The following is a 17,244-nucleotide window of genomic DNA, read 5'->3' as shown; positions in this document are numbered from 1 at the left end:
AAATACATAATTTCATGTAAATTCACAAAATATAGGAATTTGGCAAGTGTTAATATCTCTATTACACAGAAAAATTAACAGGTTTGAGTTTATTTGAAATGGTCCCAATGTCATACCATGAGATGTTAATTAGGATTAGAATCCAGATCATCTGCATCTTACTCTAAATCTTCCCCTGCTACCCACTGAGCCAAACTCAGGGCTCATCGTGCGGCTGTTTTTCTGGTGGTCTATGATCATCCTCAAATGTGTGACCTACACAGCTGTATGTGTTTGATCATATCTGTCAAATCACAGTGATATTTAAGGAGGTACCCATGGCCCTGATCCAGCCTTGTGAATGATTGGATTTATTCCCAACCTCTTCCAGGAAAATCAAAACATTATGAGGTCCCAGATAACTATGAAGATAAGTACAATTACATTCTCCTGTCACCTGGTCCCAACTTATTTACCAAAAAAAAAAAAAAATTGCATCTTATCCATACAACTGCTTATCAATGGGAGACTCAAATAAAGTTACTTGTATACAATAGTGATTGTATACAACCTCAGATTGTATATTAACCTCAGATTAATATCAAGGGCCTCTCCTAGAAACCTGTCAACCAATTCTCTGACTCGCTGTTAAACCCACTGCATTAGAAACTCTGGGGCTGTAGCCCAACAATGTGGGGTTTAACAAGCCCTCCAGGGAATTCTGATGTATGTCAGACTTTGAGACAAAGTCTGATGTATGTCAAAATTCTGATTTATGTCAAAGTTTGAGAACCTCTGATATAGAAGAAAGAACACTTGTCTTAAGATCAAATAGACCATAATGCTAGACAACTCTTGTTAATAATGATGGCTTGGAGCCTGATACTTCATTTTTGCTGCTTTTTTTATTCTCTAAAATTGGGAAAGTAGAGCCTTGCTGTGTTGGTGAGTATTACATGAATAATGTGGATTACATGAGGACCTTTTGTACTTAAATATCTTTAAGGCAATGTAAGGGTTATGATTCCGCTGGATAGGCTGACCCTCAGGATGCCTTCCTTGCTGATGGAAGGAAGCTCCCTCTCCGATAGCCCCTGTTTGCCAGATAGCCACGAAGTTTACCACAAGACCCAAATTCAGAGGCTCTAATGGATTTATCTGGGGATCAAGCACCTCACTCCAGAGGAGAAAGCTACAAGCTGGATTGAGGATTATGAGCTATGGTATGGCCTGGTATGTACACAAACACGCATCCACACACTGAGCTAGGTTGGAATTTGCATTTTAGAAATAAAAAGTGCTAATGCAAGAAAACGAAGTAGGAGGTGGTAGACGCTGAAGCCTAAAGACTGCTTTGAGTCAAGAGGGATCATGGCAAGGTGAAACTATAAGGAAGCAGAAACTTTGAGAAAGTGAAAGATAGAGAAGTTCCTTCGAGAGAGAAGAATAGAGCAGAGAGGAAGCAAGAGTTGCTTTAAAGGATGGACCCACAAAAGGGGAAAAATAATCTAACCCCTAAAGCAATTGCAGCTTCTGATAGCTTTCTAGCATCAATTTGAATCTCTTCTAATGAATAACCTTTTCTCTTGAGTGGGTCCCTGTTCCTTTAAATCCAAAATGCTCAACTCAACACATTTTCTTTCTTACCACACTTAGACTGTAGAAAGAATATACAGCCTGGCAGGAGGGTAGGAGAGCATCACTGGATACAACAACCTAGTTACATGATGGGCTATCACAAAGAAAAATAGGGGAATTGGACCATATGTCTTCAAAAGCCTGTGTCAGAACAAATACATAGAAGATTTATGACCCACGAGGGCTTAAGAAGGAGGTCTTTTCTAACAACAAAATTTCCTTTTATACTGCTTTTTTCTTTTTTATTCTTATTGCCTATTTTCATTAACAACTGAGTATATATATTTGTACGCTGTTCACTCTATTTCATACTGTTTTCACTCCTTCTATGTATTTTATTGGAGTGTAATCGATTTACAATGTGGTGTTAGTTTCTGCTATACAAAGAAGTAAATCAGTCATATGTACACATATATCTCCTCCCTTTTGGATCCCCTCCCATCCCATCCCTCTAGGTCATCACAGAGCACCAAACTGAGCTCCCTCGGATATACCGCAACTTCCTACTTGCTACCTATTTTACACATGGCAGTATATATGTCGATCCTAATCTCCCAGTTCATCCCACCGTGCCCTTTCCCCCACTTCCAATGTCCATTCTCTACACCTGCATCTCTATTCCTGCCCTGCAAATAGGTTCATCTTTACCATTTTCTATTTCCACATATACGCATTAATATGCAATATTTATTCTTTTCTTTCTGACTTACTTTACTATGTATAACAGACTCCAGGTCCATCCACATCTCTGCTGCTGCTGCTGCTAAGTCGCTTCAGTCGTGTCTGCAAATGACCAAATTTCATTCCTTTGTGGGGCTGAGTAATATTCCATTCTGTATATGTACTACATCCTCTTTATCCACTCATCTGTTGACAGACATTTAGGTTGCTTCCACATCCTGGTTATTGTAAATAGTGCTGCAATGAACATTGGCGTACATGTGTCTTTTTGAATTATGGTCTTTCAGGGTATATGCTTTTCTTTTACCAAAGTTTACCATAAGCATGTTTCACAGTTTAAAATTAAAACCTTTTTTTTTAATGTTTTTAAACATTGGATCTTTCCTATGAACTTTAGAAAAAAAAAATGTCCTTTGGTAAACAGTGTATTAGGGCTGTCCAAGTGGTGTAATGGTAAAGAATCTGCCCACAATGCAGGAGACATAGGAGAACTGGGTTCAATCCTTGGATTAGAAAAGTCCCCTGGAGTAGGAAATGGCAACCCATTCCAGTATTCTTGCCTGGAAAATTCCATGGACAGAGGAGCCTGGTGGGCTACAGTCCATGGGCTCGCAAAGGGTCAGAAACAACTGAGTGAGCGAGTACACACACATTGTATTAGCCGTCAGTGTTTGTTAAAAGTCTTAACGTACAGCTCACCAGATGATTTACAGGATTTTAAGATGCTTAATTCCTCAGTCTCTGTCTGAACTGAATGGACAGTGTAGTGTTTCATAACTTCCTTGAGTGCTCAGATTCTAACCTGCAACTCAACATACTCTTGTTTCGCAATTTCCTCTTTAATCCCTCCTAATACAAAAAGGGAATGACTCGCTCACACGTCTAAGGCATATCCTACTTTCCAGAGACACACGCAAATACTTCTTCTGCACCAGCTTCTTTAATGGAGTATGTAGGTGTAGAAGAGGGTTTCTAGTGTGTGTGAAAACATGATGTGGATTCACTGGGATCTGCTTTTAGCTGCCACTCCTGACAGTGTGGCCTCAAGCATGGCAAGCAGGATTCTTAACCCACATAACTTTAGATTTCTTGTCTGTTAAATGTCTGTTAAACAGGCCCTCAGTTCAGTTCAGTTCAGTCGCTCAGTTGTGTCCGACTCTTTGCGACCCCATGAATCGTAGCACGCCAGCCCTCCCTGTGCATCACCAACTCCCGGAGTTCACTCAGACTCACATCCATCGAGTCCGTGATGCCATCCAGCCATCTCATCCTTGGTTGTCCCCTTCTCCTCCTGCCCCCAATCCCTCCCAGCATCAGAGTCTTTTCCAGTGAGTCAACTCTTCGCATGACAGGCCCTAGTGTGTTTTAAATTATCAAAGGAGTTTATGGAACATGGCATAGTTCTTGGTATGCAATGAGTTCTTTTCATTATGTATATTTTTTATTATTTATCATAGATTTTTATTGTTACTGGTGCTTCCATTAATAATTATTATTGGTTTTGCTATTACCATTGACTAAAGAAGAGTTACTTTTGGCTTTGAAAGAATTACCAGAAATGCAAGTTGCCTTTTCAGGCTTTCTGCCTACCAAACCCACCCATGGAGGTAGACATTTTTCTAAACGCAACACATGTGATGATTAAATTTTTATAATACCTGAGTCAGGCACTTTACCAGCCTCAGAAACCACCAGTGCCTGAGCACAATTCTCCCCTCAACTCTGATAAAGCCCAGTTTTAGGGGAGAAGCTAATTAAGAACCAAGGTTAAACAAATATAAAGAAACTCCAAAACCTTTCAAGTCTTACATTTCAATAAGGATTTACTGTATAGCACAGGGAACTCTACTCAACACCCTGTAATAACCTAAATGGGAAAAGAATCTGAAAAAGAGTAGAGATGTGTATAAATAAGTCGCCTTGCTTTACACCTGAAACTAACACAATACTGTATATCTATTATACTCCAATATAAAATAATTTTCTAATGCAAAAAAAAAATTATTTGTACATTTCTAGGTACATCCTTTCCTCTGCATGTTTCCACAGTTCACAAGGGAAATATTCTGCTGGGAAGAGTCTAAAGCCCTGGAACTTCCCTGGTGGTACAATGGTTAAGAATATGTCTTCCAATTCAGGAGTTCAATTCCTGGTTGGGAAACTAAAACCCCACATGATGCAGGGCAACTAAGCTCATATGCTACAATTAGAGAAAACCTGTGCACCTCAATGAAGAGCCCATGCACTGCAATGAAGATTCTATGCGGCCAAAACAAAATAAACACTGAAAAACACTGGTTAAAGAAGCTTACGACTTAATCTGATGTCCCATTCCTCTGTAAAATTATTTCTGTCCTGTGGCCACCCATCCCCTCTCAAATATCTCAGGCAGTTCATTATATGTTTGGACAATACTAACTAATGACAAGAAATTTAAAATATTTGCCTAATAATCTCTGTTCTTTTACTTCTTGCTTCTATTTCTACCTTCGGGTGCCATAAAGGAAAATGGTTTCCCATTTTATTCAACAACGCTTCAGATATATCTTATATCCCTTCATATCTTTCCTTCATATCATATATTTTAAATTCCTAGGGAAGGAAATGGCAACCCACTTCAGTATTCTTGCCTGGGAAATCCCATGGACAGAGGAGCCTGGTGAGCTACAGTCTTGGGATCACAAGAGTCAGACATGACTTAGCGACTAAACCACCATCACCACCATGTCTTAAGTTATTATTTATTATTCAATTCATTCAGAAAAGAAATTTTACTTATTACCCTATCAGAAGCTGTATTTGGCACTAGGGGAATACAACAGGGGGGGAGGAATGATGCAGTCCTTAACCTTTTGATATTTATGTTATCATTAAGTGTTTTTTCTAGGTCAAAATTTCTCCTAACAGCTTTTTTTCAAATCAATAGTGAAAAGCTAACAACGCAACTAAAAAATGGGCAAAGTATCTGAGTAGACATTGTTTCAAAGAAGACATCCAGATGACCAACAATTGCATGAAAAGGTACTCAACATTAATAATTATCAGGGAAAGGCAAACAAAATCACAATGAGATATGACCTCATACCTGTTAGAATGGCTATGATCAAAAGGACAAGAGATAACAAGTGTTGGCAAGGATAGGGAAATAAGAGAAGTCTGGTGACCAGTTGGTGAGAATGTAAATTGGTGCAGCCACTATGGAGAAGAGTACGGAGATTTTTCAAAAATTTAAAAATAGAACCACCATATGTGAGAGTTGGACTGTGAAGAAAGCTGAGCACCAAAGAATTGATGCTTTTGTGGTGTTGGAGAAGACTCTTGAGAGTCCCTTGGACTGCAAGGAGATCCACCAGTCCATTCTAAAGGAGATCAGCCCTGAGTGTTCCTTAGAAGAATGATGCTAAAGCTGAAACTCCAGTACTTTGGCCACCTCATGCGAAGAGTTGACTCATTGGAAAAGACTGATGCTGGGAGGGATTGGAGGCAGGAGGAGAAGGGGACGACAGAAGATGAGATGGCTGGATGGCATCACCAACTCGATGGACATGAGTTTGAGTGAACTCCGGGAGATGGTGATGGACAGGGAGGCCTGGCGTGCTGCAGTTCATGGAGTTGCAAAGAGTCGGAGACGACTGAGCAACTGAACTGAACTGAACTGATGATCCAGCAATCCCACTTCTGGATATATATCCAAAGGAAATGAAAAAGTGAATCTTGAGGAGATGTCTATATATCCAAGTTAAATTCCATGTCATTCACAATAGACAAGACATGGAAACAACCTAAGTACCCATCAATAATAAATGAATGGATATTATCCATAGATAAATAATGGATAGATACTATTCAGCCATGAGAAAGAAGAAAATTCTGCCATTTGTGACAACATAGACAGAAATGATGGAATTTTACTGAACATCTAGATCATTACCAAACAAAATAAGATACTGAAACATTACTGAAAATGGGCTTCTTTTGACAGGAAAACTAAAAAATTCTAGGACTATTAATAATAAATATGTTTGGTGCCACAATGAGATATTTTCTATAAAAAAAGCACACATTTCTAGAAACTATAGTATTTATAAGATTGTCATTCTACAAAATGCTAATATAAAGGGTAGTTTATAGTTGCTTACTTCTTGGTTTTTATTAGAAGTTAAGATTTTTAAAGGTTCAGTCAGTTCAGTTCAGTTCAGTCGCTCAGTCGTGTCCGACTCTTTGCTACCCCATGAATCGCAGCATGCCAGGCCTCCCTGTCCATCACCAACTCCCAGAGTTCATGAGTGCACGACCATCGAGTCAGTGATGCCATCCAGCCATCTCATCCTCTGTCGTCCCCTTCTCCTCCTGCCTCCAATCTCTCTCAGCATCAGAGTCTTTTCCAATGAGTCAACTCTTCTCATGAGGTGGCCCAAGTACTGGAGTTTCAGGTTAAGAATTCCAATTAAAATATGAAATTAAAACTACTAAAAATAGGGGAAAATCATTGTATGCAAAAGAAAGAAGGTATAAGGAATAGAAGTGCATTTGTTAAGGGAAGAGAAAAATTTTATACTAAAAAGAGGTTTAAAAAGAGAAAAGGATGGACTCTGAAGGTGAAGAGAGAATCTGTAGAAGTTTTGTGGAAAAGAAACCCTGAGATAGGAATTTTACATGTGATCAGAACTGGCATAGCTGGGAATGAATTTTAATATTAAAGGTAAGGTGGTACAAAAATAGAATTTGGTTTTCTCTCTGTTAAGAGGACAAAGTATTCTTGGACTATTGGGTTTTTTTTTAAACTTTTTATTGAAGTATAGTTGATTTACAATGTTGTCTTAGTGATCTGCTTTTGAGAACAGATTATAAGATCTGTTTATCTTTTAGGTAATCTTTTGCAACTCTCTGTATGTGCCTTTGAAATCTTTTATTGTCACTAGGCTGAATGAATACATATTGTTTCACAGTGACCTATGATCCTGTTTGACCAAGTGTTTTATAACTCTTTGATATCTGATAAATATCCTTAAATCAAATAAATGAAGTTCTTTTGACCTATGGCTAACTTTGCCATGCTTCAGAAGGCCCTGGAACATCCCAGACAGGTATTAACCTAATTAGGCTTATTTAATTTGTTAAATTACGTGGGAAACATTGTCAAATGAGTCACGACAAACCATCTTAGGTTATGTTGTATGAGTAAATGTCATTAATAGGAATGTTCTAGAAATTATATGGAATTTCTAATAATTGAATATATACTGGTATAATGTTATCAGTCATAATTCTAGTTAACATTTCAATAATGTATGTTACCAAAATAACCAAAAGTCTTTGACAATTACATTGTAATCAGGCCTTCAGCTGTGACTTTTTGAGTCTCTTATCAATTGTAGACAGTTATTCTTTTACTATGATGCTTTTACAAAAAAACCTCATCTTCAAGAAGAACCATAAAAAGAACTTTTTGACAAGCACAGGTTTCTGATAACTTTCAGATCATACCAATGAACTGAGTAATAAAGAATTCTAATAGAAAACCTGGTGACTTCATAAACCTGTTAACAGAAGATCAAGTTCAACAAGAATTAGTTACATAGGGCTGAATGATAATTTTTATGACTTTTTTCTTAAAATGCTACTGGCTTTAATCTTTGTTTTCCAGATACAAGGAAACCTTTCTCCTTAAGCTAATTATGGTTTACAGCAATTTGATAAATTATACCTCTGTGAGCAGAACCAAAACATTTATCTTTTTTCTCTGATTCCTCCACAATCTAGAAATTTTTAGTGAGATTCTTATATTCATGACAATATAATTATTTGCATAAGTTTAATGAGACTTTATTTTGGGGGGCTCCAAAATCACTGCAGATGGTGACTGCAGCCATGAAATTAAAAGACACTTACTTCTTGGAAGAAAAGTTATGACCAACCTAAACAGCATGTTGAAAAGCAGAGACATTACTTTGCCAACAAAGGTGCATCTAGTCAACGCTATGGTTTTTCCAGTGGTCATGAATGGATGTGAGAGTTGGACTGTGAAGAAGGCTGAGCACTGAAGAATTGATGCTTTTGAACTGTGGTGTTGGAGAAGATTCTTGAGAGTCCCTTGGACTCTAAGGAGATCAAACCAGTCAATTCTGAAGGAGATCAGCCCTGGGATTTCTTTGGAAGGAATGATGCTAAAGCTGAAACTCCAGTACTTTGGCCACCTCATGCGAAGAGTTGACTCATTGGAAAAGACTCTGATGCTGGGAGGGATTGGGGGCAGGAGGAGAAGGGGACGACAGAGGATGAGATGGCTGGATGGCATCACTGACTCGATGGATGTGAGTCTGAGTGAACTCCGGGCATTGGTGATAGACAGGGAGGCCTGGCATGCTGCAATTCATGGGGTTGCAAAGAGTCGGACACAACTGAGTGACTGAACTGAACTGAACTGAACTGAATGAGAATCTGTTTTTCTTATAATAGGGCATAATTAGAAAATCTGGTTATATTACCGTGACTTTGACTGGAATGTCATTTTTGAGAATGCACATAGAATCAGATAAGACCAGAAAGGTTTAAAGAACCAAGGTGGACTTTATGTGTGTTAGTTGCTCAGTCGTGTCTGACTCTTTGTGACTCACCAGGTTCCTCTGACCATGAGATTCTCCAGGCAAGAATACTGGAATGTGTTGCCATTCCCTTCTCCAGGGGATCTTCCCTACCTAGGGCTCGAACCCAGGTGTCCTGCATTGCAGTTGGACTCTACCACCTAAACTTTATGAAGCCATAAAAACCCTTGGAAGAACAACCTGGTACCTTGCTTACAGGGTTCCCAGAACCTGAGTAATAAATTATGTAATGATTAAAGTAAATAATGAAGGTCACTTTCTGGCAAGTACAGAAACCTCAAAATATTTTGAGAACCCAAGAAAGAGAGGAACTGATCACAAATCTGTGGATATTGTAGGTGAAATCTGATGGCAAGTCCTTGATATGCTTCTCTATGCCTTGAGAGATCTTTTAAAAAGTTCAGTCTGAAATATCTTCCGAAAAGTTCTAGCAAAGCCAATTTAAAAGAGCCTATATCAGGACTTCCCTCACAGTCCAGTGGTTAAGACTCTGTCAAAAACAAAACAAACAAAAAGCAAAACACAAACAAAAATAGATAAAAGAGCCTATATGCTCACTTACATATATCATCAGGCCAAGTTTATTAAAAGCTAGAATTATTTTGCAAACAAATGAGTCTTGAGTTGGCTATATTTGGTAGAAATGAAAGTGATAATTTAAGAGAGAAAAATTTGAGGTTTTGTATTTATTCTAAGCTTCACTTTCTATTAATAGATGGCTCCATGTTACTATGTTGCATTATTATAAAATTTAATTGAATTATTAAAAGATACCCTAAGCTTCTTCCTGAAGCTTATCACACTAATATATTTTTGAATGAAGATCAGATGCTCCATGACCTGAAACCAGGAGATTATGTGCACTGGAAAAAGCATCACTTAAACGACTGTCTTCCAACTATTAACAGATAGTTGACTCCTTATCGGGTACTATTAACTAGCTCATGAGTAAACAAAACTGAAGGGAATTAACTCACAAATTCATATTTTTCACTTAAAAAGGACTCCTACTTTGGACTGCTCTACAGAGAGAACTGCTGATCTCGAACTCATCTTAAAACAATACTCAGAGGAGAAATGACACCAACATCAGGATGAGAAGAAGATGAAATTAGAAGGAGACAGCTATCCCAAGATGCCAGACATGACCAGTATGATTATTCAGAATGTTTTCTTTATTTCATGGACTTCTGCATATGAATAAAAATGTTTTTCCGTCATGAATATAATCCCATGCAAATTTGAGAAATCAATTCAAACGTCAGGTTTGTAGTTAATTACTTACATCCAGTACTTCTGGTTTACTCTGGTGGATTTTTTATTGGCAAAGCTCTGATTGGATGACCCTTAGAAAATTTATTTTAGAAGAAAAAATTGTAGTTTTGTTTCGGCTGCTATTGATATTGCTAAATGGGATTCCCTCATTTGTTCAATCGACCATACTTGCTCTGACCCTGTCCATAAATAATAATTTTCTTTCAACTTATTCAAGCTCAATCAGAGCAACCAGCTAAATTTCAGTCAAGAGTATAACCAATTATCAGGAGGGACCCACCCTCAGTTATGGGATGGATTTATATGGCTAACACCAAGCTATAGTCAGTTAAGTTTAAGGTTCCCCTATGTTGGGAACAATTCAATCATACTGAGATACTCAGCATAATAGCACTAGAAAACTAGGCTGTGCGCCTTATGAAAAATGCCAACATGTTTCCCCTAAAGAGAGATACGGATATGGAACAAACTGGGTAAGGTAACCAGAAATATACCAGATCACACCTAATGGAACTCAATGGCTTTCAGCATCAATTTGTGGCCCTAGCTTCCTTCAAGATAGAAAGGAAGATACTGGGATTCCTTTCGTCTCAAGGCCACAAGAGTGCCAATTTACATATAACTCTGGCGCACTGGTAAAGAATCTGCTTGCCAGTACAGTGGACACAGGAGATGCGGGTTAGATCCCTAGACTGGGAAGATCCCCTGGAGAAGGGAATGGCTAACCACTCCAGCATTCTGGCCTGGAGAATGCCATGGACAGAGGAGACTGGTGGGCTACAGTCCATGGGATCACAAAGAGTCAGACACTACTGAAGTAACTGAATACATAACTGGGAAATATACCATTAAGTCATACCATTGATATGGCCATTTAGCACCTGTTTTTGTGCCTTCAGTAAGATTCGAAGATGTAATTGCCCACACTGAAGCCTTTACAAAATTCACCCAACAGGCCTTCAATAGTGATCAGGCTATCAGCCTACTGAATTCTGAGGTCACTTTGACAACAAAAGTGGTCTTACAAGATCATACAGCCCTCAATATCCTTCTAGCATCTCAAGGAGGCACCAGCACCATAATTCAAACTGAATGATGTGTTTTTATATCAGATGAATCTTCTAATATAAAACATTTTATGACCCATATGAAAAATTAGATTTCTGCCTTAAGTGATCCACTTTCTAATACTGGTCATCTTCTAAAAAGTTTCTCTAATTCTGGAAGCTCATGGCTTAAATCCCTACTTATGACTTTATTAATGCTATTAGCTATATTACTCATAATCCTATCTATTTTATAAGAGTGTCATCTTTTTGCATGTGTAACTAAGACTCTGACAAAATTAATGATCACTAAATATCTTGAGGCAATTGATCACATATATAGCTCTACATAAAATTAATTGTACCGGGGACTTCCCCAGGCAGTAAAGTGGTTAAGACTCTGTGCTTCTACTGCAGGGAGCTTGAGTTCAATCTCTGGCTAGGGAACTAAGATTCCACATGCCATGTAGTGCAGTGAAAAAGAAAAAGAAAATAAATTCTATGATGTAACTCTAGATATGGGAAAAAGCGATAGGGAAAACATTTTCTGGGTTATATAAACTAGTAAGACATATGATTTTTCCAGTGGTCATGTACGGATGTGAAAGTTGGACTATAAAGAAAACTGAGTGCCAAAGAATTGATGCTTTTGAACTGTGATGTTGAAGAAGACTCGAGAGTCCCTTGGACTGCAAGGAGATCCAACCAGTCCATCCTAAAGGAGATCAATCCCGGGTGTTCATTGGAAGGACTGATGTTGAAGCTGAAGCTCCAATACTTTGGTTACCTGATGCGAAGAGCTGACTCATTTGAAAAGACCCTGATGCTGGGAAAGATTGAGGACAGGAGGAGAAGGGGACGGCAGAGGATGAGATGGTTGGATGGCATCACCGACTCAATGCGTGGGTTTGAGTGGACTCCCAGAGTTGGTGATGGATAGGGAGGCCTGGTGTGCTGCAGTTCATGGAGTCACAAAGAGTCGGACACGACTGAGCAACTGAACTGAAGACATATGATCTAGAGAATTTACAAGTTATTAACAAAGCCTAATCTAGATATAGGGGCTTTCCCAATGGTTCAGCAGGTAAAGAACCCTCCTGCAATGCAGGAAGCACAGGAGATGCAGATTTGATCCCTAGATCAGGAAGATCCCCTGGAGGAGGAAATGGCAACTCACTCCAGTATTCTTGCCTGAAAAATCCCATGAACAGAGAAGCCTGGTAGGCTATGGTCCGTGGGGTCACAAAAAGTTGGATATAACTGAGCATCTGAACACACACACACACAATCTAGATATAGTACATGAATAGCCTATTGACAAAATCATCACCTGAACTAGGAATGAGCCTTCAGAGTGGAAGTTGTTCAGTTGTGTCTGACTTTTTACGACCCCATGGACTGTAGCCTGCCAGTCTCCTCTGTTCATGGGATTCTCCAAGCAAGAATACAGCAGTGGGTAGCTGTCCCCTTCTCCAGGGGATCTTCCTGACCTAGGGATTGAACCCAGGTTTCCTGCAGGCAGATTCTTTACCATACTGTGGGACAAACCAATCATAAGATGTCTACCAAACCTTAGTAGAATTTGTGACCAAGAGATAACAAGCTCTAAACAAAAAGAACAAAGAATGTCCTCATCATCTCCTAATACAAAGGGGTTTTTCATAACCCACTGCAGTCACCAACCAACACTGATTGCACTCTGAGGGGAATTAAGGATGACAAAACAGGAAGATTTCTGTGCTTTGGATATAGGGCCCCTCGATACTTAAGATGTATATCTAAGAAAGAATTTCAATGACCTCAGATTGTTGCATCTTACCGGACATAGAAAGGCACTAAAATCATTAACTGGAGATGTCTGTTTCAATGATTAATAGTAATCCTTTGATGTTCAACTACAGTTTTTCCAGCAAAAGCTGCTATATTTCCTAGTTTCTCCCTTACCTCTTTAGAACAGTTCCTCAGAGCTATCTAAGAGCCTGTCTTCCAGGCTGTATTTCTCAGTAAGACCCCTGAATAAAACTGAATCTCACAATCTCACATAGTGCTTTTTTATTTCAGTCAACACTCTCCCATGTAAATACCTTTAATATATCCACATTAAAACACAAACTTTCGACCAGACAGCCAAGTAATATCCTTTCCAATCTAGCCTCTAGGATTTTGTTTTAGTTTTTACTAAAGGATTGTATATGTTCCATTTAAGCAGCAAAACTTGGTGAAATGTATGTCTCATTCATTTTCACATTCTCTCCATACTCAGTAGATGTCAAATGAGGGAAAAGCAAATGTTTGGTAAAGAAATACTTGCTGGAACATGCAGAGACATAGGGACACAAAGAAATTTTAACAAAGACTTTGCTAGGTTCCTCCTCATTTACACACATAATTCCTAGCATAGTTACCTATGGTGAGAGCTCTCTTGCTGGAATAGATCCCCCATCTATATCCTTTAGGCAGTTAGCAAAGAGATCAAAGTGTCTCCCTGAGTCTTTTGATCCTTGAAAATAATCAGCCTAGTTAACTCTCATGTTAAAGAGACACAGTTTGGGGGAGCATATTTTGCTCCCATACACACTATTAAATATTTGTTCGATTTTCTCCTGTAACTTAATTCTCAGACCAGACAGAAGAATTCAAAAGGGAAGAGGTATACACAAACTTATTTACAAAGCAGAAATAGAGACACAGATGTAGAGAACAAATGTATGGAGACCAAGGGGGGAAAGGAGAGCATGCGATGAATTGGGAGATTGGAATTGACAAATATACACTATTGATACAGTGTATAAAATAAATAACTAGTAAGAGCCTACTGTATAGCACACAGAATTCTACTCAGTGCTTTGTGTGACCTGCTGCTGCTGCCGCTAAGTTGCTTCAGTCATGTCTGACTCTGTGTGACCCCATAGACAGCAGCCCATTAGGCTCCTCTGCCCCTGGGATTCTCCAGGCAAGAATACTGGAGTGGGTTGCCATTGCCTTCTCCAATGCATGAAAGTGAAAGTGAAGTCGCTCAGTCATGCCCGACTCTTAGCGACCCCATGGACTGCAGCCTACCAGGCTTCTCCGTCCATGGGATTTTCCAGGCAAGAGTACTGCAGTGGGGTGCCATTGCCATCTCCAAACGGCAATGTATGACCTGAAAAGGAAGGAAATCCAAAAGAGGGGATATATGTGTACATATAGCTGACTGACTTTGCTATATGGTGAAACTAGCACAACAGTGTAAAGCAACTAACTATACTCCAATAAAATTTTTTTAATAAAAAATGGTAGAGGAAAAAATTTTACCTGCCCCCCAAAAAAGCTTTCTTTTGAATGAGGTTAAGAACTCTCCACAGTTCCTATTGACCCATATCACACTCTGAATTCTGACGTGCACTTTTCACAACAGTAAAAGAAGCTGCTAGTCAAGTTTACCTGTGTAACCAGAGCCTGATAATCCAAGGCATTACTAATAAAAGTTTGAGAAAGGGTAGGTGCAATACCTGTCAACTTTTGTTAAACAACACTCTCAAATGTCACATCCCAAGCAGTCTTAATAATAAGATTGAACTGAAGTTTCCTCCTTTCTCTGTTAATCCGAATCTTAAGTGCCTTTCAAGGCTTACCTCAAGAACTCTTTCAATGATGTCTCAAAAAAAAAAAAAAAAAACCCTCTGGCAAGTATTAATTTCTACACTGCGCTGATCATTCATACAAGCTAATAGCTATATTATTCAACACAGTTCTTCATTTTCTTCTAACATATCATTTCTGGGTCTAAGTTTTATATGACTTATCTACCCTGAGGACCCATGAATATGGTTTCATAGCAAGTGGTTTGTATGTTTTCCAACATAACAACTCAGTCCACGTTTGATTCCAATATGAACAGCTGCAACGACCAGTTTTGCGCACACTGACAGCATCTCACCTTAGAACAATATTGTGCCTCTCGGTCTTTTTGCCTCAGAATCTTTTCCTTCCTCTAAGGAGCTTAAAAGCAAAAGCAGGAAAGTCCACTCTTCTGGAACCAACCCTTTAGCAATGGGAGTCAGAGTTCCATAGATAAATACTCTGGCTTCTGATTTTATGTATGTCCTCAGAGATCTTTCAGTGCGGATTGAACACCGATTGCCGTCTATGGTAATCAGGCCAATAATGCATCCCTTTTCTTCTTTTTTGTCTTACACATTCAGTTCCTTTCCTCCTGCTTCCACCAAGTAAACTGCTTGTCTTAGAATCTGTATTGTCAAGGGGATGGGAAGGTTTTGAAGAGAAAAGTTTCATTATTTAATTCTTTACCCCTATTTTCTAGCCTAATTCATATCTGTAAGTTGATTAAAATTCACATAGAATTTTCATAAACCTATTTTATTACGTGCAAACTAATAATGAGAAGCCAGCCTGCCCATTTTTCAAATGAGGACACGGTGGTTTGTTGCTGTTATAAAGATTACAGTATTATTCATTCAACACAGTTTATCCACAGCCTCTCACTTTACAGTCAGAACACTAAGGAAGCGCACAGAAAAGTTTTCTAAATCCATGTTTGGGGAGGGGGGCACTGATGAAGAATGGTTTCCCAGAAGAAGTGAAATCTAAACTGAGATGTGGGTTAATTTGGTCCACAAAAGCAGGACAAGTTCTAAAGGACTGATTATGCCATGTTGAGGAATTTTAATTTTATCATATTTGTGAAAACGGAGTCAATGAAAAATTTTATTTTTTTTAATGAAAAATTTTAATTGAGGGAGTTACATTATCATTCTGCTTCCAAGTGAAAAATAGATTAGATGACTTAAAAACTGGCAGGAGAAAAATAATTGATTCTAGGACTGAGGCAGGAAAAATGCAAGGTAAGTTGCAAGCATTTTGTAGTGACTGAAGTTAAGTAAATATTCAAAAAAAAAAAAAAAAAAGAAAAGAAAAAGAACATGCCCAGGTGGCTCAGTGGTAAAGAGTGTGCCTGCCAATGCAGGAGACACAGGTCTGATCCCTGGATAGGAAGATCTCCTGGAGAAGGAAATGGCAAATCACTTTAGTATTCGTGCCTGGGAAATCCCATGAACAGAGGAGCCTGGTGGGCTCTCGTCCTGGGGTCGTAAAGAGTTGGACACGACTGAGCATGCAGGCATATGCATAGGGCTATAGGAACCAAGTGGGAATTACTCCCAGTGGCAAAGCTGGAAGGGTGTTTGACCCACAAAATAGATAGCATAGTATTGGCTTATTTAAAACATAAATATTCATACTTTAACATGAATATTCATTCATGTTCATTCATTAGACTTTGTACTTACTTATGCCAAAATCTAAACTGTTGGGGTTCAGGTGACTCATCACATTGGTTATTTTGAATTAAAGTGACTTAAGAAATGGCCAGTGTAGCAGGGATACTTTGATCCTCCTCTCTGTCTCCCTGAAAGTAGGAAATAAACCTCCCATGTGAAATTTCCCTCTCTGCATCTGGAAACGTAAGGACACCCATATGGCCTTATCACCAGAGACAGAGAATTGGCACCAAAATGCCTGTGTAAATAAAACTTGTCACTTCTTTAATTCACTACCCAAAGCCCAGACTCTCTTTAGAAGATTCACTAATTGAGCACCCAAACCTAGTTTCTTTGTCTTGTCAGTTCAGTTCAGTTCAGTAGCTCAGTCATGTCTGACTCTTTGTGACCCCATGAATTGCAGCACACCAGGCCTCCCTGTTCATCACCAACTCCCGGAGTTCACTCAGACTCACATCCATCGAGTCCGTGATGTCATCCAGCCATCTCATCCTCTGTCCTCCCCTTTTCCTCATGCCCCCAATCCCTCCCAGCATCAGAGTCTTTTCCAATAAGTCAACTCTTCGCGTAAGGTGGCCAAAGTACTGGAGTTTCAGCTTTAGCATCATTCCTTCCAAAGAAATCCCAGGACTGATCTCCTTTAGAATGGACTGGTTGGATCCCCTTACAGTCCAAGGGACTCTCAAGAGTCTTCTCTAACACCACAGTTCAAAAGCATCAATTCTTCAGCACTCAGCTTTC

Source organism: Ovis canadensis, chromosome 5 (genome assembly GCF_042477335.2).
Source record: "Ovis canadensis isolate MfBH-ARS-UI-01 breed Bighorn chromosome 5, ARS-UI_OviCan_v2, whole genome shotgun sequence".
In the NCBI taxonomy this organism is placed as follows: Eukaryota; Metazoa; Chordata; class Mammalia; order Artiodactyla; family Bovidae; genus Ovis; species Ovis canadensis.
This window is presented reverse-complemented; position numbering follows the sequence as displayed.